Below are 26,210 nucleotides of genomic sequence, written 5' to 3' on the forward strand. Positions count from 1 at the left end.
GGGCCCTTTTGCTGCTGGCTGAGGCCACTTACACCACACCAGTGCCTGTGGCTTCTGGCTGAGGCGACTTACACCACACCAGGGCCTGTGGCTGCTGGCTGAGGCCAATTACACCACACCAGGGTCTGTGGCTCTTGCTCAGGCCACTTACACCACACCAGGGCCTGTGGCTGCTGGCTGAGGCCACTTACACCACACCAAGGCCTGTTGCTCTTGCTCAGGCCACTCACATCACACCAGGCCCTGCGCTTCTGGCCGAGGCCATCTTCACCAAACCAGGCCCTGTGCTGCTTGCTGTGGCCATGTACAACACACCAGGCCCTGTGCTGGTCCCTGAGGCCATCTTCAACAATCCAGGGCCTGTGCTGTTGGATAAATGCCAAACTGAGCCTTTGGGTTAGGGTATTATGCAAACATGCAGGTATGGTTATAGGATTGTCTTCGTAACTTCAGGTACTTGCCACCTAATCACTTGAATCCATAAATTGAGACATTGTGCTGGAGCCAGCAGCTTACGGCCATACCACCCTGAGCACGCCCGACCTCGTCTGATCTCGGAAGCTAAGCAGGGCTGGGCTTGGTTAGTACTTGGATGGGAGACTGCCTGGGAATACCTGGTGCTGTAAGCCTTTCATTTTCATGTCATTGAACCGCTTTTGATCCAGAGAAGGGGTGTATTAAAAGACCAAAAGCAGCTGCCCATTAATGAGGGCACATTAACGACACTGCTTTTGGCTCTTTTCCAATGTCTTGTGCTGCTAGCTGATGCAACCTACACCACACAAGGGCCTGAGTGACCGGCTGGGGCCACTTACACCACATCAGGGCCTGTGGCTCTGGCTGAGGCCACTTACACCACACCAGGGCCTGTGGCTGCTGGCTGAGGCCACTTACACCACACCAGGGCCTGTGGCTGCTGGCTGAGGCCACCTACACCACACCAGGGCATTAGTTGCTATTGAGGCCAATTACACCACACCAGGGTCTGGGGCTCTTGCTCAGGCCACTTACACCACACCAGGGCCTGTGGCTCTTGCTCAGGCCACTTACACCACACCAGGGCCTGTGGCACTGGCTGAGGCCACTTACACCACACCAGGGCCTGTGGCTGCTGGCTGAGGCCACTTACACCACACCAGGGCCTGTGGCTGCTGGCTGAGGCCACCTACACCACACCAGGGCCTGTGGCTGCTGGCTGAGGCCACCTACACCACACCAGGGCCTGTGGCTGCTGGCTGAGGCCACTTACACCACACCAGGGCCCTTTTGCTGCTGGCTGAGGCCACTTACACCACACCAGTGCCTGTGGCTTCTGGCTGAGGCGACTTACACCACACCAGGGCCTGTGGCTGCTGGCTGAGGCCACTTACACCACACCAAGGCCTGTGGCTCTTGCTCAGGCCACTCACATCACACCAGGCCCTGCGCTTCTGGCCGAGGCCATCTTCACCAAACCAGGCCCTGTGCTGCTTGCTGTGGCCACTTACACCACACCAGGGCCTGTGGCTGCTGGCTGAGGCCACCTACACCACACCAGGGCCTGTGGCTGCTGGCTGAGGCGACTTAAACCACACCAGGGCCCTTTTGCTGCTGGCTGAGGCCACTTACACCACACCAGTGCCTGTGGCTGCTGGCTGAGGCCACTTACACCACACCAGGGCCTGTGGCTGCTGGCTGAGGCCAATTACACCACACCAGGGTCTGTGGCTCTTGCTCAGGCCACTTACACCACACCAGGGCCTGTGGCTGCTGGCTGAGGCCACCTACACCACACCAGGGCCTGTGGCTGCTGGCTGAGGCCACTTACACCACACCAGGGCCCTTTTGCTGCTGGCTGAGGCCACTTACACCACACCAGTGCCTGTGGCTTCTGGCTGAGGCGACTTACACCACACCAGGGCCTGTGGCTGCTGGCTGAGGCCACTTACACCACACCAGGGTCTGTGGCTCTTGCTCAGGCCACTTACACCACACCAGGGCCTGTGGCACTGGCTGAGGCCACTTACACCACACCAGGGCCTGTGGCTGCTGGCTGAGGCCACTTACACCACACCAGGGCCTGTGGCTGCTGGCTGAGGCCACTTACACCACACCAGGGCCTGTGGCTGCTGGCTGAGGCCACCTACACCACACCAGGGCCTGTGGCTGCTGGCTGAGGCCACTTACACCACACCAGGGCCCTTTTGCTGCTGGCTGAGGCCACTTACACCACACCAGTGCCTGTGGCTTCTGGCTGAGGCGACTTACACCACACCAGGGCCTGTGGCTGCTGGCTGAGGCCACTTACACCACACCAAGGCCTGTTGCTCTTGCTCAGGTCACTCACATCACACCAGGCCCTGCGCTTCTGGCCGAGGCCATCTTCACCAAACCAGGCCCTGTGCTGCTTGCTGTGGCCATGTACAACACACCAGGCCCTGTGCTGGTTCCTGAGGCCATCTTCAACAATCCAGGGCCTGTGCTGTTGGATAAATGCCAAACTGAGCCTTTGGGTTAGGGTATTATGCAAACATGCAGGTATGGTTATAGGATTGTCTTCGTAACTTCAGGTACTTGCCACCTAATCACTTGAATCCATAAATTGAGACATGGTGCTGGGGCCAGCAGCTTACGGCCATACCACCCTGAGCACGCCCGACCTCGTCTGATCTCGGAAGCTAAGCAGGGCTGGGCTTGGTTAGTACTTGGATGGGAGACTGACTGGGAATACCTGGTGCTGTAAGCCTTTCATTTTCATGTCATTGAACCGCTTTTGATCCAGAGAAGGGGTGTATTAAAAGACCAAAAGCAGCTCCCCATTAATGAGGGCACATTAACGACACTGCTTTTGGCTCTTTTCCAATGTCTTGTGCTGCTAGCTGATGCAACCTACACCACACAAGGGCCTGAGTGACCGGCTGGGGCCACTTACACCACATCAGGGCCTGTGGCTCTGGCTGAGGCCACTTACACCACACCAGGGCCTGTGGCTGCTGGCTGAGGCCACTTACACCACACCAGGGCCTGTGGCTGCTGGCTGAGGCCACCTACACCACACCAGGGCATTAGTTGCTATTGAGGCCAATTACACCACACCAGGGTCTGTGGCTCTTGCTCAGGCAAGTTACATCACAACAGGGCCTGTGGCTGCTGCCTGAGGCCACATACACCACACCAGGGCCTTAGTTGCTACTGAGGCCACTTACACCACACCAGGGCCTGTGGCTGCTGGCTGAGGCCACCTACACCACACCAGGGCCTGTGGCTGCTGGCTGAGGCCAATTAAACCACACCAGGGCCTGTGGCACTGGCTGAGGCCACTTACACCACACCAGGGCCTGTGGCTCTTGCTCAGGCCACTTACACCACACCAGGGCCTGTGGCACTGGCTGAGGCCACTTACACCACACCAGGGCCTGTGGCTGCTGGCTGAGGCCACTTACACCACACCAGGGCCTGTGGCTGCTGGCTGAGGCCACTTACACCACACCAGGGCCTGTGGCTGCTGGCTGAGGCCACCTACACCACACCAGGGCCTGTGGCTGCTGGCTGAGGCCACTTACACCACACCAGGGCCCTTTTGCTGCTGGCTGAGGCCACTTACACCACACCAGTGCCTGTGGCTTCTGGCTGAGGCGACTTACACCACACCAGGGCCTGTGGCTGCTGGCTGAGGCCACTTACACCACACCAAGGCCTGTTGCTCTTACTCAGGCCACTCACATCACACCAGGCCCTGCGCTTCTGGCCGAGGACATCTTCACCAAACCAGGCCCTGTGCTGCTTGCTGTGGCCATGTACAACACACCAGGCCCTGTGCTGGTTCCTGAGGCCATCTTCAACAATCCAGGGCCTGTGCTGTTGGATAAATGCCAAACTGAGCCTTTGGGTTAGGGTATTATGCAAACATGCAGGTATGGTTATAGGATTGTCTTCGTAACTTCAGGTACTTGCCACCTAATCACTTGAATCCATAAATTGAGACATTGTGCTGGAGCCAGCAGCTTACGGCCATACCACCCTGAGCACGCCCGACCTCGTCTGATCTCGGAAGCTAAGCAGGGCTGGGCTTGGTTAGTACTTGGATGGGAGACTGCCTGGGAATACCTGGTGCTGTAAGCCTTTCATTTTCATGTCATTGAACCGCTTTTGATCCAGAGAAGGGGTGTATTAAAAGACCAAAAGCAGCTGCCCATTAATGAGGGCACATTAACGACACTGCTTTTGGCTCTTTTCCAATGTCTTGTGCTGCTAGCTGATGCAACCTACACCACACAAGGGCCTGAGTGACCGGCTGGGGCCACTTACACCACATCAGGGCCTGTGGCTCTGGCTGAGGCCACTTACACCACACCAGGGCCTGTGGCTGCTGGCTGAGGCCACTTACACCACACCAGGGCCTGTGGCTGCTGGCTGAGGCCACCTACACCACACCAGGGCATTAGTTGCTATTGAGGCCAATTACACCACACCAGGGTCTGTGGCTCTTGCTCAGGCCACTTACACCACACCAGGGCCTGTGGCTCTTGCTCAGGCCACTTACACCACACCAGGGCCTGTGGCACTGGCTGAGGCCACTTACACCACACCAGGGCCTGTGGCTGCTGGCTGAGGCCACTTACACCACACCAGGGCCTGTGGCTGCTGGCTGAGGCCACCTACACCACACCAGGGCCTGTGGCTGCTGGCTGAGGCCACTTACACCACACCAGGGCCCTTTTGCTGCTGGCTGAGGCCACTTACACCACACCAGTGCCTGTGGCTTCTGGCTGAGGCGACTTACACCACACCAGGGCCTGTGGCTGCTGGCTGAGGCCACTTACACCACACCAAGGCCTGTGGCTCTTGCTCAGGCCACTCACATCACACCAGGCCCTGCGCTTCTGGCCGAGGCCATCTTCACCAAACCAGGCCCTGTGCTGCTTGCTGTGGCCACTTACACCACACCAGGGCCTGTGGCTGCTGGCTGAGGCCACCTACACCACACCAGGGCCTGTGGCTGCTGGCTGAGGCGACTTAAACCACACCAGGGCCCTTTTGCTGCTGGCTGAGGCCACTTACACCACACCAGTGCCTGTGGCTGCTGGCTGAGGCCACTTACACCACACCAGGGCCTGTGGCTGCTGGCTGAGGCCAATTACACCACACCAGGGTCTGTGGCTCTTGCTCAGGCCACTTACACCACACCAGGGCCTGTGGCTGCTGGCTGAGGCCACTTACACCACAGCAAGGCCTGTTGCTCTTGCTCAGGCCACTCACATCACACCAGGCCCTGCGCTTCTGGCCGAGGCCATCTTCACCAAACCAGGCCCTGTGCTGCTTGCTGTGGCCATGTACAACACACCAGGCCCTGTGCTGGTCCCTGAGGCCATCTTCAACAATCCAGGGCCTGTGCTGTTGGATAAATGCCAAACTGAGCCTTTGGGTTAGGGTATTATGCAAACATGCAGGTATGGTTATAGGATTGTCTTCGTAACTTCAGGTACTTGCCACCTAATCACTTTAATCCATAAATTGAGACATTGTGCTGGAGCCAGCAGCTTACGGCCATACCACCCTGAGCACGCCCGACCTCGTCTGATCTCGGAAGCTAAGCAGGGCTGGGCTTGGTTAGTACTTGGATGGGAGACTGCCTGGGAATACCTGGTGCTGTAAGCCTTTCATTTTCATGTCATTGAACCGCTTTTGATCCAGAGAAGGGGTGTATTAAAAGACCAAAAGCAGCTGCCCATTAATGAGGGCACATTAACGACACTGCTTTTGGCTCTTTTCCAATGTCTTGTGCTGCTAGCTGATGCAACCTACACCACACAAGGGCCTGAGTGACCGGCTGGGGCCACTTACACCACATCAGGGCCTGTGGCTCTGGCTGAGGCCACTTACACCACACCAGGGCCTGTGGCTGCTGGCTGAGGCCACTTACACCACACCAGGGCCTGTGGCTGCTGGCTGAGGCCACCTACACCACACCAGGGCCTGTGGCTGCTGGCTGAGGCCACTTACACCACACCAGGGCCTGTGGCACTGGCTGAGGCCACTTACACCACACCAGGGCCTGTGGCTCTTGCTCAGGCCACTTACACCACACCAGGGCCTGTGGCACTGGCTGAGGCCACTTACACCACACCAGGGCCTGTGGCTGCTGGCTGAGGCCACTTACACCACACCAGTGCCTGTGGCTGCTGGCTGAGGCCACCTACACCACACCAGGGCCTGTGGCTGCTGGCTGAGGCCACTTACACCACACCAGGGCCCTTTTGCTGCTGGCTGAGGCCACTTACACCACACCAGTGCCTGTGGCTTCTGGCTGAGGCGACTTACACCACACCAGGGCCTGTGGCTGCTGGCTGAGGCCACTTACACCACACCAAGGCCTGTTGCTCTTACTCAGGCCACTCACATCACACCAGGCCCTGCGCTTCTGGCCGAGGCCATCTTCACCAAACCAGGCCCTGTGCTGCTTGCTGTGGCCATGTACAACACACCAGGCCCTGTGCTGGTTCCTGAGGCCATCTTCAACAATCCAGGGCCTGTGCTGTTGGATAAATGCCAAACTGAGCCTTTGTTTAGGGTATTATGCAAACATGCAGGTATGGTTATAGGATTGTCTTCGTAACTTCAGGTACTTGCCACCTAATCACTTGAATCCATAAATTGAGACATTGTGCTGGAGCCAGCTGCTTACGGCCATACCACCCTGAGCACGCCCGACCTCGTCTGATCTCGGAAGCTAAGCAGGGCTGGGCTTGGTTAGTACTTGGATGGGAGACTGCCTGGGAATACCTGGTGCTGTAAGCCTTTCATTTTCATGTCATTGAACCGCTTTTGATCCAGAGAAGGGGTGTATTAAAAGACCAAAAGCAGCTGCCCATTAATGAGGGCACATTAACGACACTGCTTTTGGCTCTTTTCCAATGTCTTGTGCTGCTAGCTGATGCAACCTACACCACACAAGGGCCTGAGTGACCGGCTGGGGCCACTTACACCACATCAGGGCCTGTGGCTCTGGCTGAGGCCACTTACACCACACCAGGGCCTGTGGCTGCTGGCTGAGGCCACTTACACCACACCAGGGCCTGTGGCTGCTGGCTGAGGCCACCTACACCACACCAGGGCCTGTGGCTGCTGGCTGAGGCCACTTACACCACACCAGGGCCTGTGGCACTGGCTGAGGCCACTTACACCACACCAGGGCCTGTGGCTCTTGCTCAGGCCACTTACACCACACCAGGGCCTGTGGCACTGGCTGAGGCCACTTACACCACACCAGGGCCTGTGGCTGCTGGCTGAGGCCACTTACACCACACCAGTGCCTGTGGCTGCTGGCTGAGGCCACCTACACCACACCAGGGCCTGTGGCTGCTGGCTGAGGCCACTTACACCACACCAGGGCCCTTTTGCTGCTGGCTGAGGCCACTTACACCACACCAGTGCCTGTGGCTTCTGGCTGAGGCGACTTACACCACATCAGGGCCTGTGGCTGCTGGCTGAGGCCACTTACACCACACCAAGGCCTGTTGCCCTTACTCAGGCCACTCACATCACACCAGGCCCTGCGCTTCTGGCCGAGGCCATCTTCACCAAACCAGGCCCTGTGCTGCTTGCTGTGGCCATGTACAACACACCAGGCCCTGTGCTGGTTCCTGAGGCCATCTTCAACAATCCAGGGCCTGTGCTGTTGGATAAATGCCAAACTGAGCCTTTGGGTTAGGGTATTATGCAAACATGCAGGTATGGTTATAGGATTGTCTTCGTAACTTCAGGTACTTGCCACCTAATCACTTGAATCCATAAATTGAGACATTGTGCTGGAGCCAGCAGCTTACGGCCATACCACCCTGAGCACGCCCGACCTCGTCTGATCTCGGAAGCTAAGCAGGGCTGGGCTTGGTTAGTACTTGGATGGGAGCCTGCCTGGGAATACCTGGTGCTGTAAGCCTTTCATTTTCATGTCATTGAACCGCTTTTGATCCAGAGAAGGGGTGTATTAAAAGACCAAAAGCAGCTGCCCATTAATGAGGGCACATTAACGACACTGCTTTTGGCTCTTTTCCAATGTCTTGTGCTGCTAGCTGATGCACCCTACACCACACAAGGGCCTGAGTGACCGGCTGGGGCCACTTACACCACATCAGGGCCTGTGGCTCTGGCTGAGGCCACTTACACCACACCAGGGCCTGTGGCTGCTGGCTGAGGCCACTTACACCACACCAGGGCCTGTGGCTGCTGGCTGAGGCCACTTACACCACACCAGGGCATTAGTTGCTATTGAGGCCAATTACACCACACCAGGGTCTGTGGCTCTTGCTCAGGCCACTTACACCACACCAGGGCCTGTGGCTCTTGCTCAGGCCACTTACACCACACCAGGGCCTGTGGCACTGGCTGAGGCCACTTACACCACACCAGGGCCTGTGGCTGCTGGCTGAGGCCACTTACACCACACCAGGGCCTGTGGCTGCTGGCTGAGGCCACCTACACCACACCAGGGCCTGTGGCTGCTGGCTGAGGCCACTTACACCACACCAGGGCCCTTTTGCTGCTGGCTGAGGCCACTTACACCACACCAGTGCCTGTGGCTTCTGGCTGAGGCGACTTACACCACACCAGGGCCTGTGGCTGCTGGCTGAGGCCACTTACACCACACCAAGGCCTGTGGCTCTTGCTCAGGCCACTCACATCACACCAGGCCCTGCGCTTCTGGCCGAGGCCATCTTCACCAAACCAGGCCCTGTGCTGCTTGCTGTGGCCACTTACACCACACCAGGGCCTGTGGCTGCTGGCTGAGGCCACCTACACCACACCAGGGCCTGTGGCTGCTGGCTGAGGCGACTTAAACCACACCAGGGCCCTTTTGCTGCTGGCTGAGGCCACTTACACCACACCAGTGCCTGTGGCTGCTGGCTGAGGCCACTTACACCACACCAGGGCCTGTGGCTGCTGGCTGAGGCCAATTACACCACACCAGGGTCTGTGGCTCTTGCTCAGGCCACTTACACCACACCAGGGCCTGTGGCTGCTGGCTGAGGCCACTTACACCACAGCAAGGCCTGTTGCTCTTGCTCAGGCCACTCACATCACACCAGGCCCTGCGCTTCTGGCCGAGGCCATCTTCACCAAACCAGGCCCTGTGCTGCTTGCTGTGGCCATGTACAACACACCAGGCCCTGTGCTGGTCCCTGAGGCCATCTTCAACAATCCAGGGCCTGTGCTGTTGGATAAATGCCAAACTGAGCCTTTGGGTTAGGGTATTATGCAAACATGCAGGTATGGTTATAGGATTGTCTTCGTAACTTCAGGTACTTGCCACCTAATCACTTTAATCCATAAATTGAGACATTGTGCTGGAGCCAGCAGCTTACGGCCATACCACCCTGAGCACGCCCGACCTCGTCTGATCTCGGAAGCTAAGCAGGGCTGGGCTTGGTTAGTACTTGGATGGGAGACTGCCTGGGAATACCTGGTGCTGTAAGCCTTTCATTTTCATGTCATTGAACCGCTTTTGATCCAGAGAAGGGGTGTATTAAAAGACCAAAAGCAGCTGCCCATTAATGAGGGCACATTAACGACACTGCTTTTGGCTCTTTTCCAATGTCTTGTGCTGCTAGCTGATGCAACCTACACCACACAAGGGCCTGAGTGACCGGCTGGGGCCACTTACACCACATCAGGGCCTGTGGCTCTGGCTGAGGCCACTTACACCACACCAGGGCCTGTGGCTGCTGGCTGAGGCCACTTACACCACACCAGGGCCTGTGGCTGCTGGCTGAGGCCACCTACACCACACCAGGGCCTGTGGCTGCTGGCTGAGGCCACTTACACCACACCAGGGCCTGTGGCACTGGCTGAGGCCACTTACACCACACCAGGGCCTGTGGCTCTTGCTCAGGCCACTTACACCACACCAGGGCCTGTGGCACTGGCTGAGGCCACTTACACCACACCAGGGCCTGTGGCTGCTGGCTGAGGCCACTTACACCACACCAGTGCCTGTGGCTGCTGGCTGAGGCCACCTACACCACACCAGGGCCTGTGGCTGCTGGCTGAGGCCACTTACACCACACCAGGGCCCTTTTGCTGCTGGCTGAGGCCACTTACACCACACCAGTGCCTGTGGCTTCTGGCTGAGGCGACTTACACCACACCAGGGCCTGTGGCTGCTGGCTGAGGCCACTTACACCACACCAAGGCCTGTTGCTCTTACTCAGGCCACTCACATCACACCAGGCCCTGCGCTTCTGGCCGAGGCCATCTTCACCAAACCAGGCCCTGTGCTGCTTGCTGTGGCCATGTACAACACACCAGGCCCTGTGCTGGTTCCTGAGGCCATCTTCAACAATCCAGGGCCTGTGCTGTTGGATAAATGCCAAACTGAGCCTTTGTTTAGGGTATTATGCAAACATGCAGGTATGGTTATAGGATTGTCTTCGTAACTTCAGGTACTTGCCACCTAATCACTTGAATCCATAAATTGAGACATTGTGCTGGAGCCAGCTGCTTACGGCCATACCACCCTGAGCACGCCCGACCTCGTCTGATCTCGGAAGCTAAGCAGGGCTGGGCTTGGTTAGTACTTGGATGGGAGACTGCCTGGGAATACCTGGTGCTGTAAGCCTTTCATTTTCATGTCATTGAACCGCTTTTGATCCAGAGAAGGGGTGTATTAAAAGACCAAAAGCAGCTGCCCATTAATGAGGGCACATTAACGACACAGCTTTTGGCTCTTTTCCAATGTCTTGTGCTGCTAGCTGATGCAACCTACACCACACAAGGGCCTGAGTGACCGGCTGGGGCCACTTACACCACATCAGGGCCTGTGGCTCTGGCTGAGGCCACTTACACCACACCAGGGCCTGTGGCTGCTGGCTGAGGCCACTTACACCACACCAGGGCCTGTGGCTGCTGGCTGAGGCCACCTACACCACACCAGGGCCTGTGGCTGCTGGCTGAGGCCACTTACACCACACCAGGGCCTGTGGCACTGGCTGAGGCCACTTACACCACACCAGGGCCTGTGGCTCTTGCTCAGGCCACTTACACCACACCAGGGCCTGTGGCACTGGCTGAGGCCACTTACACCACACCAGGGCCTGTGGCTGCTGGCTGAGGCCACTTACACCACACCAGTGCCTGTGGCTGCTGGCTGAGGCCACCTACACCACACCAGGGCCTGTGGCTGCTGGCTGAGGCCACTTACACCACACCAGGGCCCTTTTGCTGCTGGCTGAGGCCACTTACACCACACCAGTGCCTGTGGCTTCTGGCTGAGGCGACTTACACCACACCAGGGCCTGTGGCTGCTGGCTGAGGCCACTTACACCACACCAAGGCCTGTTGCCCTTACTCAGGCCACTCACATCACACCAGGCCCTGCGCTTCTGGCCGAGGCCATCTTCACCAAACCAGGCCCTGTGCTGCTTGCTGTGGCCATGTACAACACACCAGGCCCTGTGCTGGTTCCTGAGGCCATCTTCAACAATCCAGGGCCTGTGCTGTTGGATAAATGCCAAACTGAGCCTTTGGGTTAGGGTATTATGCAAACATGCAGGTATGGTTATAGGATTGTCTTCGTAACTTCAGGTACTTGCCACCTAATCACTTGAATCCATAAATTGAGACATTGTGCTGGAGCCAGCAGCTTACGGCCATACCACCCTGAGCACGCCCGACCTCGTCTGATCTCGGAAGCTAAGCAGGGCTGGGCTTGGTTAGTACTTGGATGGGAGCCTGCCTGGGAATACCTGGTGCTGTAAGCCTTTCATTTTCATGTCATTGAACCGCTTTTGATCCAGAGAAGGGGTGTATTAAAAGACCAAAAGCAGCTGCCCATTAATGAGGGCACATTAACGACACTGCTTTTGGCTCTTTTCCAATGTCTTGTGCTGCTAGCTGATGCAACCTACACCACACAAGGGCCTGAGTGACCGGCTGGGGCCACTTACACCACATCAGGGCCTGTGGCTCTGGCTGAGGCCACTTACACCACACCAGGGCCTGTGGCTGCTGGCTGAGGCCACTTACACCACACCAGGGCCTGTGGCTGCTGGCTGAGGCCACCTACACCACACCAGGGCCTGTGGCTGCTGGCTGAGGCCAATTACACCACACCAGGGCCTGTGGCACTGGCTGAGGCCACTTACACCACACCAGGGCCTGTGACTCTTGCTCAGGCCACTTACACCACACCAGGGCCTGTGGCACTGGCTGAGGCCACTTACACCACACCAGGGCCTGTGGCTGCTGGCTGAGGCCACTTACACCACACCAGGGCCTGTGGCTGCTGGCTGAGGCCACTTACACCACACCAGGGCCTGTGGCTGCTGGCTGAGGCCACCTACACCACACCAGGGCCTGTGGCTGCTGGCTGAGGCCACTTACACCACACCAGGGCCCTTTTGCTGCTGGCTGAGGCCACTTACACCACACCAGTGCCTGTGGCTTCTGGCTGAGGCGACTTACACCACACCAGGGCCTGTGGCTGCTGGCTGAGGCCACTTACACCACACCAAGGCCTGTTGCTCTTACTCAGGCCACTCACATCACACCAGGCCCTGCGCTTCTGGCCGAGGCCATCTTCACCAAACCAGGACCTGTGCTGCTTGCTGTGGCCATGTACAACACACCAGGCCCTGTGCTGGTTCCTGAGGCCATCTTCAACAATCCAGGGCCTGTGCTGTTGGATAAATGCCAAACTGAGCCTTTGGGTTAGGGTATTATGCAAACATGCAGGTATGGTTATAGGATTGTCTTCGTAACTTCAGGTACTTGCCACCTAATCACTTGAATCCATAAATTGAGACATTGTGCTGGAGCCAGCAGCTTACGGCCATACCACCCTGAGCACGCCCGACCTCGTCTGATCTCGGAAGCTAAGCAGGGCTGGGCTTGGTTAGTACTTGGATGGGAGACTACCTGGGAATACCTGGTGCTGTAAGCCTTTCATTTTCATGTCATTGAACCGCTTTTGATCCAGAGAAGGGGTGTATTAAAAGACCAAAAGCAGCTGCCCATTAATGAGGGCACATTAACGACACTGCTTTTGGCTCTTTTCCAATGTCTTGTGCTGCTAGCTGATGCAACCTACACCACACAAGGGCCTGAGTGACCGGCTGGGGCCACTTACACCACATCAGGGCCTGTGGCTCTGGCTGAGGCCACTTACACCACACCAGGGCCTGTGGCTGCTGGCTGAGGCCACTTACACCACACCAGGGCCTGTGGCTGCTGGCTGAGGCCACCTACACCACACCAGGGCATTAGTTGCTATTGAGGCCAATTACACCACACCAGGGCCTGTGGCTCTTGCTCAGGCCACTTACACCACACCAGGGCCTGTGGCTCTTGCTCAGGCCACTTACACCACACCAGGGCCTGTGGCACTGGCTGAGGCCACTTACACCACACCAGGGCCTGTGGCTGCTGGCTGAGGCCACTTACACCACACCAGTGCCTGTGGCTTCTGGCTGAGGCGACTTACACCACACCAGGGCCTGTGGCTGCTGGCTGAGGCCACTTACACCACACCAAGGCCTGTTGCTCTTGCTCAGGCCACTCACATCACACCAGGCCCTGCGCTTCTGGCCGAGGCCATCTTCACCAAACCAGGCCCTGTGCTGCTTGCTGTGGCCATGTACAACACACCAGGCCCTGTGCTGGTTCCTGAGGCCATCTTCAACAATCCAGGGCCTGTGCTGTTGGATAAATGCCAAACTGAGCCTTTGGGTTAGGGTATTATGCAAACATGCAGGTATGGTTATAGGATTGTCTTCGTAACTTCAGGTACTTGCCACCTAATCACTTGAATCCATAAATTGAGACATTGTGCTGGAGCCAGCAGCTTACGGCCATACCACCCTGAGCACGCCCGACCTCGTCTGATCTCGGAAGCTAAGCAGGGCTGGGCTTGGTTAGTACTTGGATGGGAGACTGCCTGGGAATACCTGGTGCTGTAAGCCTTTCATTTTCATGTCATTGAACCGCTTTTGATCCAGAGAAGGGGTGTATTAAAAGACCAAAAGCAGCTGCCCATTAATGAGGGCACATTAACGACACTGCTTTTGGCTCTTTTCCAATGTCTTGTGCTGCTAGCTGATGCAACCTACACCACACAAGGGCCTGAGTGACCGGCTGGGGCCACTTACACCACATCAGGGCCTGTGGCTCTGGCTGAGGCCACTTACACCACACCAGGGCCTGTGGCTGCTGGCTGAGGCCACTTACACCACACCAGGGCCTGTGGCTGCTGGCTGAGGCCACCTACACCACACCAGGGCATTAGTTGCTATTGAGGCCAATTACACCACACCAGGGTCTGTGGCTCTTGCTCAGGCCACTTACACCACACCAGGGCCTGTGGCTCTTGCTCAGGCCACTTACACCACACCAGGGCCTGTGGCACTGGCTGAGGCCACTTACACCACACCAGGGCCTGTGGCTGCTGGCTGAGGCCACTTACACCACACCAGGGCCTGTGGCTGCTGGCTGAGGCCACCTACACCACACCAGGGCATTAGTTGCTATTGAGGCCAATTACACCACACCAGGGTCTGTGGCTCTTGCTCAGGCCACTTACACCACACCAGGGCCTGTGGCACTGGCTGAGGCCACTTACACCACACCAGGGCCTGTGGCTGCTGGCTGAGGCCACCTACACCACACCAGGGCCTGTGGCTGCTGGCTGAGGCCACTTACACCACACCAGGGCCCTTTTGCTGCTGGCTGAGGCCACTTACACCACACCAGTGCCTGTGGCTTCTGGCTGAGGCGACTTACACCACACCAGGGCCTGTGGCTGCTGGCTGAGGCCACTTACACCACACCAAGGCCTGTTGCTCTTGCTCAGGCCACTCACATCACACCAGGCCCTGCGCTTCTGGCCGAGGCCATCTTCACCAAACCAGGCCCTGTGCTGCTTGCTGTGGCCATGTACAACACACCAGGCCCTGTGCTGGTCCCTGAGGCCATCTTCAACAATCCAGGGCCTGTGCTGTTGGATAAATGCCAAACTGAGCCTTTGGGTTAGGGTATTATGCAAACATGCAGGTATGGTTATAGGATTGTCTTCGTAACTTCAGGTACTTGCCACCTAATCACTTGAATCCATAAATTGAGACATTGTGCTGGAGCCAGCAGCTTACGGCCATACCACCCTGAGCACGCCCGACCTCGTCTGATCTCGGAAGCTAAGCAGGGCTGGGCTTGGTTAGTACTTGGATGGGAGACTACCTGGGAATACCTGGTGCTGTAAGCCTTTCATTTTCATGTCATTGAACCGCTTTTGATCCAGAGAAGGGGTGTATTAAAAGACCAAAAGCAGCTGCCCATTAATGAGGGCACATTAACGACACTGCTTTTGGCTCTTTTCCAATGTCTTGTGCTGCTAGCTGATGCAACCTACACCACACAAGGGCCTGAGTGACCGGCTGGGGCCACTTACACCACATCAGGGCCTGTGGCTCTGGCTGAGGCCACTTACACCACACCAGGGCCTGTGGCTGCTGGCTGAGGCCACTTACACCACACCAGGGCCTGTGGCTGCTGGCTGAGGCCACCTACACCACACCATGGCATTAGTTGCTATTGAGGCCAATTACACCACACCAGGGTCTGTGGCTCTTGCTCAGGCCACTTACACCACACCAGGGTCTGTGGCTCTTGCTCAGGCCACTTACACCACACCAGGGCCTGTGGCACTGGCTGAGGCCACTTACACCACACCAGGGCCTGTGGCTGCTGGCTGAGGCCACTTACACCACACCAGGGCCTGTGGCTGCTGGCTGAGGCCACCTACACCACACCAGGGCCTGTGGCTGCTGGCTGAGGCCACTTACACCACACCAGGGCCCTTTTGCTGCTGGCTGAGGCCACTTACACCACACCAGTGCCTGTGGCTTCTGGCTGAGGCGACTTACACCACACCAGGGCCTGTGGCTGCTGGCTGAGGCCACTTACACCACACCAAGACCTGTGGCTCTTGCTCAGGCCACTCACATCACACCAGGCCCTGCGCTTCTGGCCGAGGCCATCTTCACCAAACCAGGCCCTGTGCTGCTTGCTGTGGCCACTTACACCACACCAGGGCCTGTGGCTGCTGGCTGAGGCCACCTACACCACACCAGGGCCTGTGGCTGCTGGCTGAGGCGACTTAAACCACACCAGGGCCCTTTTGCTGCTGGCTGAGGCCACTTACACCACACCAGTGCCTGTGGCTTCTGGCTGAGGCGACTTACACCACACCAGGGCCTGTGGCTGCTGGCTGAGGCCAATTACACCACACCAGGGTCTGTGGCTCTTGCTCAGGCCACTTACACCACACCAGGGCCTGTGGCACTGGCTGAGGCCACTTACACCACACCAGGGCCTGTGGCTGCTGGCTGAGGCCACTTACACCACACCAGGGCCTGTGGCTGCTGGCTGAGGCCACCTACACCACACCAGGGCCTGTGGCTGCTGGCTGAGGCCACTTACACCACACCAGTGCCTGTGGCTTCTGGCTGAGGCGACTTACACCACACCAGGGCCTGTGGCTGCTGGCTGAGGCCACTTACACCACACCAAGGCCTGTTGCTCTTGCTCAGGCCACTCACATCACACCAGGCCCTGCGCTTCTGGCCGAGGCCATCTTCACCAAACCAGGCCCTGTGCTGCTTGCTGTGGCCATGTAAAACACACCAGGTCCCGTGCTGGTTCTTGAGGCCATCTTCAACAATCCAGGGCCTGTGCTGTTGGATAAATGCCAAACTGAGCCTTTGGGTTAGGGTATTATGCAAACATGCAGGTATGGTTATAGGATTGTCTTCGTAACTTCAGGTACTTGCCACCTAATCACTTGAATCCATAAATTGAGACATTGTGCTGGGGCCAGCAGCTTACGGCCATACCACCCTGAGCACGCCCGACCTCGTCTGATCTCGGAAGCTAAGCAGGGCTGGGCTTGGTTAGTACTTGGATGGGAGACTGCCTGGGAATACCTGGTGCTGTAAGCCTTTCATTTTCATGTCATTGAACCGCTTTTGATCCAGAGAAGGGGTGTATTAAAAGACCAAAAGCAGCTGCCCATTAATGAGGGCACATTAACGACACTGCTTTTGGCTCTTTTCCAATGTCTTGTGCTGCTAGCTGATGCAACCTACACCACACAAGGGCCTGAGTGACCGGCTGGGGCCACTTACACCACATCAGGGCCTGTGGCTCTGGCTGAGGCCACTTACACCACACCAGGGCCTGTGGCTGCTGGCTGAGGCCACTTACACCACACCAGGGCCTGTGGCTGCTGGCTGAGGCCACCTACACCACACCAGGGCCTGTGGCTGCTGGCTGAGGCCAATTACACCACACCAGGGCCTGTGGCACTGGCTGAGGCCACTTACACCACACCAGGGCCTGTGGCTCTTGCTCAGGCCACTTACACCACACCAGGGCCTGTGGCACTGGCTGAGGCCACTTACACCACACCAGGGCCTGTGGCTGCTGGCTGAGGCCACCTACACCAAACCAGGGCCTGTGGCTGCTGGCTGAGGCCACTTACACCACACCAGTGCCTGTGGCTTCTGGCTGAGGCCACTTACACCACACCAGGGCCTGTGGCTGCTGGCTGAGGCCAATTACACCACACCAGGGCCTGTGGCTCTTGCTCAGGCCACTTACACCACACCAGGGCCTGTGGCACTGGCTGAGGCCACTTACACCACACCAGGGCCTGTGGCTGCTGGCTGAGGCCACCTACACCACACCAGGGCCCTTTTGCTGCTGGCTGAGGCCACTTACACCACACCAGTGCCTGTGGCTTCTGGCTGAGGCCACTTACACCACACCAGGGCCTGTGGCTGCTGGCTGAGGCGACTTACACCACACCAGGGCCCTTTTGCTGCTGGCTGAGGCCACTTACACCACACCAGTGCCTGTGGCTTCTGGCTGAGGCCACTTACACCACACCAGGGCCTGTGGCTGCTGGCTGAGGCCACCTACACCACACCAGGGCCTGTGGCTGCTGGCTGAGGCCACCTACACCACACCAGGGCATTAGTTGCTATTGAGGCCAATTACACCACACCAGGGTCTGTGGCTCTTGCTCAGGCCACTTACACCACACCAGGGCCTGTGGCTCTTGCTCAGGCCACTTACACCACACCAGGGCCTGTGGCACTGGCTGAGGCCACTTACACCACACCAGGGCCTGTGGCTGCTGGCTGAGTCCACCTACACCACACCAGGGCCTGTGGCTGTTGGCTGAGGCCACTTACACCACACCAGGGCCCTTTTGCTGCTGGCTGAGGCCACTTACACCACACCAGTGCCTGTGGCTTCTGGCTGAGGCGACTTACACCACACCAGGGCCTGTGGCTGCTGGCTGAGGCCACTTACACCACACCAGGGCCCTTTTGCTGCTGGCTGAGGCCACTTACACCACACCAGTGCCTGTGGCTTCTGGCTGAGGCGACTTACACCACACCAGGGCCTGTGGCTGCTGGCTGAGGCCACTTACACCACACCAAGGCCTGTTGCTCTTGTTCAGGCCACTCACTTCACACCAGGCCCTGCGCTTCTGGCCGAGGCCATCTTCACCAAACCAGGCCCTGTGCTGCTTGCTGTGGCCATGTACAACACACCAGGCCCTGTGCTGGTTCCTGAGGCCATCTTCAACAATCCAGGGCCTGTGCTGTTGGATAAATGCCAAACTGAGCCTTTGGGTTAGGGTATTATGCAAACATGCAGGTATGGTTATAGGATTGTCTTCGTAACTTCAGGTACTTGCCACCTAATCACTTGAATCCATAAATTGAGACATTGTGCTGGAGCCAGCAGCTTACGGCCATACCACCCTGAGCACGCCCGACCTCGTCTGATCTCGGAAGCTAAGCAGGGCTGGGCTTGGTTAGTACTTGGATGGGAGACTACCTGGGAATACCTGGTGCTGTAAGCCTTTCCTTTTCATGTCATTGAACCGCTTTTGATCCAGAGAAGGGGTGTATTAAAAGACCAAAAGCAGCTGCCCATTAATGAGGGCACATTAACGACACTGCTTTTGGCTCTTTTCCAATGTCTTGTGCTGCTAGCTGATGCAACCTACACCACACAAGGGCCTGAGTGACCGGCTGGGGCCACTTACACCACATCAGGGCCTGTGGCTCTGGCTGAGGCCACTTACACCACACCAGGGCCTGTGGCTGCTGGCTGAGGCCACTTACACCACACCAGGGCCTGTGGCTGCTGGCTGAGGCCACCTACACCACACCAGGGCATTAGTTGCTATTGAGGCCAATTACACCACACCAGGGTCTGTGGCTCTTGCTCAGGCCACTTACACCACACCAGGGCCTGTGGCTCTTGCTCAGGCCACTCACATCACACCAGGCCCTGCGCTTCTGGCCGAGGCCATCTTCACCAAACCAGGCCCTGTGCTGCTTGCTGTGGCCACTTACACCACACCAGGGCCTGTGGCTGCTGGCTGAGGCCACCTACACCACACCAGGGCCTGTGGCTGCTGGCTGAGGCGACTTAAACCACACCAGGGCCCTTTTGCTGCTGGCTGAGGCCACTTACACCACACCAGTGCCTGTGGCTTCTGGCTGAGGCCACTTACACCACACCAGGGCCTGTGGCTGCTGGCTGAGGCCAATTACACCACACCAGGGTCTGTGGCTCTTGCTCAGGCCACTTACACCACACCAGGGCCTGTGGCTGCTGGCTGAGGCCACTTACACCACACCAAGGCCTGTTGCTCTTGCTCAGGCCACTCACATCACACCAGGCCCTGCGCTTCTGGCCGAGGCCATCTTCACCAAACCAGGCCCTGTGCTGCTTGCTGTGGCCATGTAAAACACACCAGGTCCCGTGCTGGTTCTTGAGGCCATCTTCAACAATCCAGGGCCTGTGCTGTTGGATAAATGCCAAACTGAGCCTTTGGGTTAGGGTATTATGCAAACATGCAGGTATGGTTATAGGATTGTCTTCGTAACTTCAGGTACTTGCCACCTAATCACTTGAATCCATAAATTGAGACATTGTGCTGGGGCCAGCAGCTTACGGCCATACCACCCTGAGCACGCCCGACCTCGTCTGATCTCGGAAGCTAAGCAGGGCTGGGCTTGGTTAGTACTTGGATGGGAGACTGCCTGGGAATACCTGGTGCTGTAAGCCTTTCATTTTCATGTCATTGAACCGCTTTTGATCCAGAGAAGGGGTGTATTAAAAGACCAAAAGCAGCTGCCCATTAATGAGGGCACATTAACGACACTGCTTTTGGCTCTTTTCCAATGTCTTGTGCTGCTAGCTGATGCAACCTACACCACACAAGGGCCTGAGTGACCGGCTGGGGCCACTTACACCACATCAGGGCCTGTGGCTCTGGCTGAGGCCACTTACACCACACCAGGGCCTGTGGCTGCTGGCTGAGGCCACTTACACCACACCAGGGCCTGTGGCTGCTGGCTGAGGCCACCTACACCACACCAGGGCCTGTGGCTGCTGGCTGAGGCCAATTACACCACACCAGGGCCTGTGGCACTGGCTGAGGCCACTTACACCACACCAGGGCCTGTGGCTCTTGCTCAGGCCACTTACACCACACCAGGGCCTGTGGCACTGGCTGAGGCCACTTACACCACACCAGGGCCTGTGGCTGCTGGCTGAGGCCACCTACACCAAACCAGGGCCTGTGGCTGCTGGCTGAGGCCACTTACACCACACCAGTGCCTGTGGCTTCTGGCTGAGGCCACTTACACCACACCAGGGCCTGTGGCTGCTGGCTGAGGCCAATTACACCACACCAGGGCCTGTGGCTCTTGCTCAGGCCACTTACACCACACCAGGGCCTGTGGCACTGGCTGAGGCCACTTACACCACACCAGGGCCTGTGGCTGCTGGCTGAGGCCACCTACACCACACCAGGGCCCTTTTGCTGCTGGCTGAGGCCACTTACACCACACCAGTGCCTGTGGCTTCTGGCTGAGGCCACTTACACCACACCAGGGCCTGTGGCTGCTGGCTGAGGCGACTTACACCACACCAGGGCCCTTTTGCTGCTGGCTGAGGCCACTTACACCACACCAGTGCCTGTGGCTTCTGGCTGAGGCCACTTACACCACACCAGGGCCTGTGGCTGCTGGCTGAGGCCACCTACACCACACCAGGGCCTGTGGCTGCTGGCTGAGGCCACCTACACCACACCAGGGCATTAGTTGCTATTGAGGCCAATTACACCACACCAGGGTCTGTGGCTCTTGCTCAGGCCACTTACACCACACCAGGGCCTGTGGCTCTTGCTCAGGCCACTTACACCACACCAGGGCCTGTGGCACTGGCTGAGGCCACTTACACCACACCAGGGCCTGTGGCTGCTGGCTGAGTCCACCTACACCACACCAGGGCCTGTGGCTGTTGGCTGAGGCCACTTACACCACACCAGGGCCCTTTTGCTGCTGGCTGAGGCCACTTACACCACACCAGTGCCTGTGGCTTCTGGCTGAGGCGACTTACACCACACCAGGGCCTGTGGCTGCTGGCTGAGGCCACTTACACCACACCAGGGCCCTTTTGCTGCTGGCTGAGGCCACTTACACCACACCAGTGCCTGTGGCTTCTGGCTGAGGCGACTTACACCACACCAGGGCCTGTGGCTGCTGGCTGAGGCCACTTACACCACACCAAGGCCTGTTGCTCTTGTTCAGGCCACTCACTTCACACCAGGCCCTGCGCTTCTGGCCGAGGCCATCTTCACCAAACCAGGCCCTGTGCTGCTTGCTGTGGCCATGTACAACACACCAGGCCCTGTGCTGGTTCCTGAGGCCATCTTCAACAATCCAGGGCCTGTGCTGTTGGATAAATGCCAAACTGAGCCTTTGGGTTAGGGTATTATGCAAACATGCAGGTATGGTTATAGGATTGTCTTCGTAACTTCAGGTACTTGCCACCTAATCACTTGAATCCATAAATTGAGACATTGTGCTGGAGCCAGCAGCTTACGGCCATACCACCCTGAGCACGCCCGACCTCGTCTGATCTCGGAAGCTAAGCAGGGCTGGGCTTGGTTAGTACTTGGATGGGAGACTACCTGGGAATACCTGGTGCTGTAAGCCTTTCCTTTTCATGTCATTGAACCGCTTTTGATCCAGAGAAGGGGTGTATTAAAAGACCAAAAGCAGCTGCCCATTAATGAGGGCACATTAACGACACTGCTTTTGGCTCTTTTCCAATGTCTTGTGCTGCTAGCTGATGCAACCTACACCACACAAGGGCCTGAGTGACCGGCTGGGGCCACTTACACCACATCAGGGCCTGTGGCTCTGGCTGAGGCCACTTACACCACACCAGGGCCTGTGGCTGCTGGCTGAGGCCACTTACACCACACCAGGGCCTGTGGCTGCTGGCTGAGGCCACCTACACCACACCAGGGCATTAGTTGCTATTGAGGCCAATTACACCACACCAGGGTCTGTGGCTCTTGCTCAGGCCACTTACACCACACCAGGGCCTGTGGCTCTTGCTCAGGCCACTCACATCACACCAGGCCCTGCGCTTCTGGCCGAGGCCATCTTCACCAAACCAGGCCCTGTGCTGCTTGCTGTGGCCACTTACACCACACCAGGGCCTGTGGCTGCTGGCTGAGGCCACCTACACCACACCAGGGCCTGTGGCTGCTGGCTGAGGCGACTTAAACCACACCAGGGCCCTTTTGCTGCTGGCTGAGGCCACTTACACCACACCAGTGCCTGTGGCTTCTGGCTGAGGCCACTTACACCACACCAGGGCCTGTGGCTGCTGGCTGAGGCCAATTACACCACACCAGGGTCTGTGGCTCTTGCTCAGGCCACTTACACCACACCAGGGCCTGTGGCTGCTGGCTGAGGCCACTTACACCACACCAAGGCCTGTTGCTCTTGCTCAGGCCACTCACATCACACCAGGCCCTGCGCTTCTGGCCGAGGCCATCTTCACCAAACCAGGCCCTGTGCTGCTTGCTGTGGCCATGTACAACACACCAGGCCCTGTGCTGGTCCCTGAGGCCATCTTCAACAATCCAGGGCCTGTGCTGTTGGATAAATGCCAAACTGAGCCTTTGGGTTAGGGTATTATGCAAACATGCAGGTATGGTTATAGGATTGTCTTCGTAACTTCAGGTACTTGCCACCTAATCACTTGAATCCATAAATTGAGACATTGTGCTGGAGCCAGCAGCTTACGGCCATACCACCCTGAGCACGCCCGACCTCGTCTGATCTCGGAAGCTAAGCAGGGCTGGGCTTGGTTAGTACTTGGATGGGAGACTGCCTGGGAATACCTGGTGCTGTAAGCCTTTCATTTTCATGTCATTGAACCGCTTTTGATCCAGAGAAGGGGTGTATTAAAAGACCAAAAGCAGCTGCCCATTAATGAGGGCACATTAACGACACTGCTTTTGGCTCTTTTCCAATGTCTTGTGCTGCTAGCTGATGCAACCTACACCACACAAGGGCCTGAGTGACCGGCTGGGGCCACTTACACCACATCAGGGCCTGTGGCTCTGGCTGAGGCCACTTACACCACACCAGGGCCTGTGGCTGCTGGCTGAGGCCACTTACACCACACCAGGGCCTGTGGCTGCTGGCTGAGGCCACCTACACCACACCAGGGCCTGTGGCTGCTGGCTGAGGCCAATTACACCACACCAGGGCCTGTGGCACTGGCTGAGGCCACTTACACCACACCAGGGCCTGTGGCTCTTGCTCAGGCCACTTACACCACACCAGGGCCTGTGGCACTGGCTGAGGCCACTTACACCACACCAGGGCCTGTGGCTGCTGGCTGAGGCCACCTACACCACACCAGGGCCTGTGGCTGCTGGCTGAGGCGACTTACACCACACCAGGGCCCTTTTGCTGCTGGCTGAGGCCACTTACACCACACCAGTGCCTGTGGCTTCTGGCTGAGGCCACTTACACCACACCAGGGCCTGTGGCTGCTGGCTGAGGCCAATTACACCACACCAGGGTCTGTGGCTCTTGCTCAGGCCACTTACACCACACCAGGGCCTGTGGCACTGGCTGAGGCCACTTACACCACACCAGGGCCTGTGGCTGCTGGCTGAGGCCACTTACACCACACCAGGGCCTGTGGCTGCTGGCTGAGGCCACTTACACCACACCAGGGCCTGTGGCTGCTGGCTGAGGCCACCTACACCACACCAGGGCCTGTGGCTGCTGGCTGAGGCCACTTACACCACACCAGGGCCCTTTTGCTGCTGGCTGAGGCCACTTACACCACACCAGTGCCTGTGGCTGCTGGCTGAGGCGACTTACACCACACCAGGGCCTGTGGCTGCTGGCTGAGGCCACTTACACCACACCAAGGCCTGTTGCTCTTGCTCAGGCCACTCACTTCACACCAGGCCCTGCGCTTCTGGCCGAGGCCATCTTCACCAAACCAGGTCCTGTGCTGGTTCCTGAGGCCATCTTCAACAATCCAGGGCCTGTGCTGTTGGATAAATGCCAAACTGAGCCTTTGGGTTAGGGTATTATGCAAACATGCAGGTATGGTTATAGGATTGTCTTCGTAACTTCAGGTACTTGCCACCTAATCACTTGAATCCATAAATTGAGACATTGTGCTGGGGCCAGCAGCTTACGGCCATACCACCCTGAGCACGCCCGACCTCGTCTGATCTCGGAAGCTAAGCAGGGCTTGGCTTGGTTAGTACTTGGATGGGAGACTGCCTGGGAATACCTGGTGCTGTAAGCCTTTCATTTTCATGTCATTGAACCGCTTTTGATCCAGAGAAGGGGTGTATTAAAAGACCAAAAGCAGCTGCCCATTAATGAGGGCACATTAACGACACTGCTTTTGGCTCTTTTCCAATGTCTTGTGCTGCTAGCTGATGCCACCTACACCACACCAGGGCCTGAGTGACCGGCTGGGGCCACTTACACCACATCAGGGCCTGTGGCTCTGGCTGAGGCCACTTACACCACACCAGGGCCTGTGGCTGCTGGCTGAGGCCAGTTACACCACAACAGAGCCTGTGGCTGCTGGCTGAAGCCACTTACACCACACCAGGGCCTTAGTTGCTATTGAGGCCACTTACACCACACCAGGGCCTGTGGCTGCTGGCTGAGGCCACCTACACCACACCAGGGCCTGTGGCTGCTGGCTGAGGCGACTTACACCACACCAGGGCCCTTTTGCTGCTGGCTGAGGCCACTTACACCACACCAGTGCCTGTGTCTTCTAGCTGAGGCAACTTACACCACACCAGGGCCTGTGGCTGCTGGCTGAGGCCAATTACACCACACCAGGGTCTGTGGCTCTTGCTCAGGCCACTTACACCACACCAGGGCCTGTGGCACTGGCTGAGGCCACTTACACCACACCAGGGCCTGTGGCACTGGCTGAGGCCACTTACACCACACCAGGGCCTGTGGCTGCTGGCTGAGGCCACCTACACCACACCAGGGCCTGTGGCTGCTGGCTGAGGCCACTTACACCACACCAGGGCCCTTTTGCTGCTGGCTGAGGCCACTTACACCACACCAGTGCCTGTGGCTTCTGGCTGAGGCGACTTACACCACACCAGGGCCTGTGGCTGCTGGCTGAGGCCACTTACACCACACCAAGGCCTGTTGCTCTTGCTCAGGCCACTCACATCACACCAGGCCCTGCGCTTCTGGCCGAGGCCATCTTCACCAAACCAGGCCCTGTGCTGCTTGCTGTGGCCATGTACAACACACCAGGCCCTGTGCTGGTTCCTGAGGCCATCTTCAACAATCCAGGGCCTGTGCTGTTGGATAAATGCCAAACTGAGCCCTTGGGTTAGGGTATTATGCAAACATGCAGGTATGGTTATAGGATTGTCTTCGTAACTTCAGGTACTTGCCACCTAATCACTTGAATCCATAAATTGAGACATTGTGCTGGGGCCAGCAGCTTACGGCCATACCACCCTGAGCACGCCCGACCTCGTCTGATCTCGGAAGCTAAGCAGGGCTGGGCTTGGTTAGTACTTGGATGGGAGACTGCCTGGGAATACCTGGTGCTGTAAGCCTTTCATTTTCATGTCATTGAACCGCTTTTGATCCAGAGAAGGGGTGTATTAAAAGACCAAAAGCAGCTGCCCATTAATGAGGGCACATTAACGACACTGCTTTTGGCTCTTTTCCAATGTCTTGTGCTGCTAGCTGATGCCACCTACACCACACCAGGGCCTGAGTGACCGGCTGGGGCCACTTACACCACATCAGGGCCTGTGGCTCTGGCTGAGG

At 57.7% G+C, this 26,210-nt stretch overlaps 18 non-coding genes and 1 pseudogene across 18 annotated transcripts; all 19 read left to right on the top strand.

The window, feature by feature from the left end:
• Positions 1-510: 510 nt before the first annotated feature.
• Positions 511-629, top strand: LOC146675834 (5S ribosomal RNA). The gene has a single exon (XR_014910961.1). It is a non-coding gene; the product is annotated as a 5S ribosomal RNA (ribosomal RNA).
• Positions 630-2,606: 1,977 nt separating this feature from the next.
• LOC146675835 (5S ribosomal RNA) lies at positions 2,607-2,725 on the top strand. The gene has a single exon (XR_014910750.1). It is a non-coding gene; the product is annotated as a 5S ribosomal RNA (ribosomal RNA).
• Positions 2,726-3,982: 1,257 nt separating this feature from the next.
• LOC146675836 (5S ribosomal RNA) lies at positions 3,983-4,101 on the top strand. Its single transcript, XR_014910962.1, has one exon. It is a non-coding gene; the product is annotated as a 5S ribosomal RNA (ribosomal RNA).
• Positions 4,102-5,518: 1,417 nt separating this feature from the next.
• Positions 5,519-5,637, top strand: LOC146675837 (5S ribosomal RNA). The gene has a single exon (XR_014910963.1). It is a non-coding gene; the product is annotated as a 5S ribosomal RNA (ribosomal RNA).
• Positions 5,638-6,658: 1,021 nt separating this feature from the next.
• Positions 6,659-6,777, top strand: LOC146675838 (5S ribosomal RNA). Its single transcript, XR_014910965.1, has one exon. It is a non-coding gene; the product is annotated as a 5S ribosomal RNA (ribosomal RNA).
• Positions 6,778-7,799: 1,022 nt separating this feature from the next.
• On the top strand, positions 7,800-7,918 carry LOC146675839 (5S ribosomal RNA). Its single transcript, XR_014910776.1, has one exon. It is a non-coding gene; the product is annotated as a 5S ribosomal RNA (ribosomal RNA).
• A 1,417-nt stretch (positions 7,919-9,335) lies between these two features.
• On the top strand, positions 9,336-9,454 carry LOC146675840 (5S ribosomal RNA). Its single transcript, XR_014910966.1, has one exon. It is a non-coding gene; the product is annotated as a 5S ribosomal RNA (ribosomal RNA).
• A 1,021-nt stretch (positions 9,455-10,475) lies between these two features.
• LOC146675841 (5S ribosomal RNA) lies at positions 10,476-10,594 on the top strand. The gene has a single exon (XR_014910967.1). It is a non-coding gene; the product is annotated as a 5S ribosomal RNA (ribosomal RNA).
• Positions 10,595-11,616: 1,022 nt separating this feature from the next.
• On the top strand, positions 11,617-11,735 carry LOC146675842 (5S ribosomal RNA). Its single transcript, XR_014910777.1, has one exon. It is a non-coding gene; the product is annotated as a 5S ribosomal RNA (ribosomal RNA).
• A 1,062-nt stretch (positions 11,736-12,797) lies between these two features.
• LOC146675843 (5S ribosomal RNA) lies at positions 12,798-12,916 on the top strand. Its single transcript, XR_014911230.1, has one exon. It is a non-coding gene; the product is annotated as a 5S ribosomal RNA (ribosomal RNA).
• An 899-nt stretch (positions 12,917-13,815) lies between these two features.
• Positions 13,816-13,934, top strand: LOC146675844 (5S ribosomal RNA). The gene has a single exon (XR_014910968.1). It is a non-coding gene; the product is annotated as a 5S ribosomal RNA (ribosomal RNA).
• A 1,176-nt stretch (positions 13,935-15,110) lies between these two features.
• LOC146675845 (5S ribosomal RNA) lies at positions 15,111-15,229 on the top strand. Its single transcript, XR_014911241.1, has one exon. It is a non-coding gene; the product is annotated as a 5S ribosomal RNA (ribosomal RNA).
• A 1,616-nt stretch (positions 15,230-16,845) lies between these two features.
• LOC146675846 (5S ribosomal RNA) lies at positions 16,846-16,964 on the top strand. The gene has a single exon (XR_014910969.1). It is a non-coding gene; the product is annotated as a 5S ribosomal RNA (ribosomal RNA).
• A 1,818-nt stretch (positions 16,965-18,782) lies between these two features.
• LOC146675847 (5S ribosomal RNA) lies at positions 18,783-18,901 on the top strand. Its single transcript, XR_014911252.1, has one exon. It is a non-coding gene; the product is annotated as a 5S ribosomal RNA (ribosomal RNA).
• Positions 18,902-19,999: 1,098 nt separating this feature from the next.
• Positions 20,000-20,118, top strand: LOC146675848 (5S ribosomal RNA). Its single transcript, XR_014910970.1, has one exon. It is a non-coding gene; the product is annotated as a 5S ribosomal RNA (ribosomal RNA).
• Positions 20,119-21,936: 1,818 nt separating this feature from the next.
• LOC146675849 (5S ribosomal RNA) lies at positions 21,937-22,055 on the top strand. Its single transcript, XR_014911263.1, has one exon. It is a non-coding gene; the product is annotated as a 5S ribosomal RNA (ribosomal RNA).
• A 1,098-nt stretch (positions 22,056-23,153) lies between these two features.
• On the top strand, positions 23,154-23,272 carry LOC146675850 (5S ribosomal RNA). Its single transcript, XR_014910971.1, has one exon. It is a non-coding gene; the product is annotated as a 5S ribosomal RNA (ribosomal RNA).
• A 1,302-nt stretch (positions 23,273-24,574) lies between these two features.
• On the top strand, positions 24,575-24,693 carry LOC146675851 (5S ribosomal RNA; annotated as a pseudogene).
• Positions 24,694-25,874: 1,181 nt separating this feature from the next.
• On the top strand, positions 25,875-25,993 carry LOC146675852 (5S ribosomal RNA). The gene has a single exon (XR_014910972.1). It is a non-coding gene; the product is annotated as a 5S ribosomal RNA (ribosomal RNA).
• The last annotated feature ends 217 nt before the right edge of the window (positions 25,994-26,210 follow it).

Source organism: Rhamphochromis longiceps, linkage group LG3 (genome assembly GCF_057381845.1).
Source record: "Rhamphochromis longiceps isolate RC_006_pf linkage group LG3, R_longiceps_female_GT1.1, whole genome shotgun sequence".
Classification (NCBI taxonomy): domain Eukaryota; kingdom Metazoa; phylum Chordata; class Actinopteri; order Cichliformes; family Cichlidae; genus Rhamphochromis; species Rhamphochromis longiceps.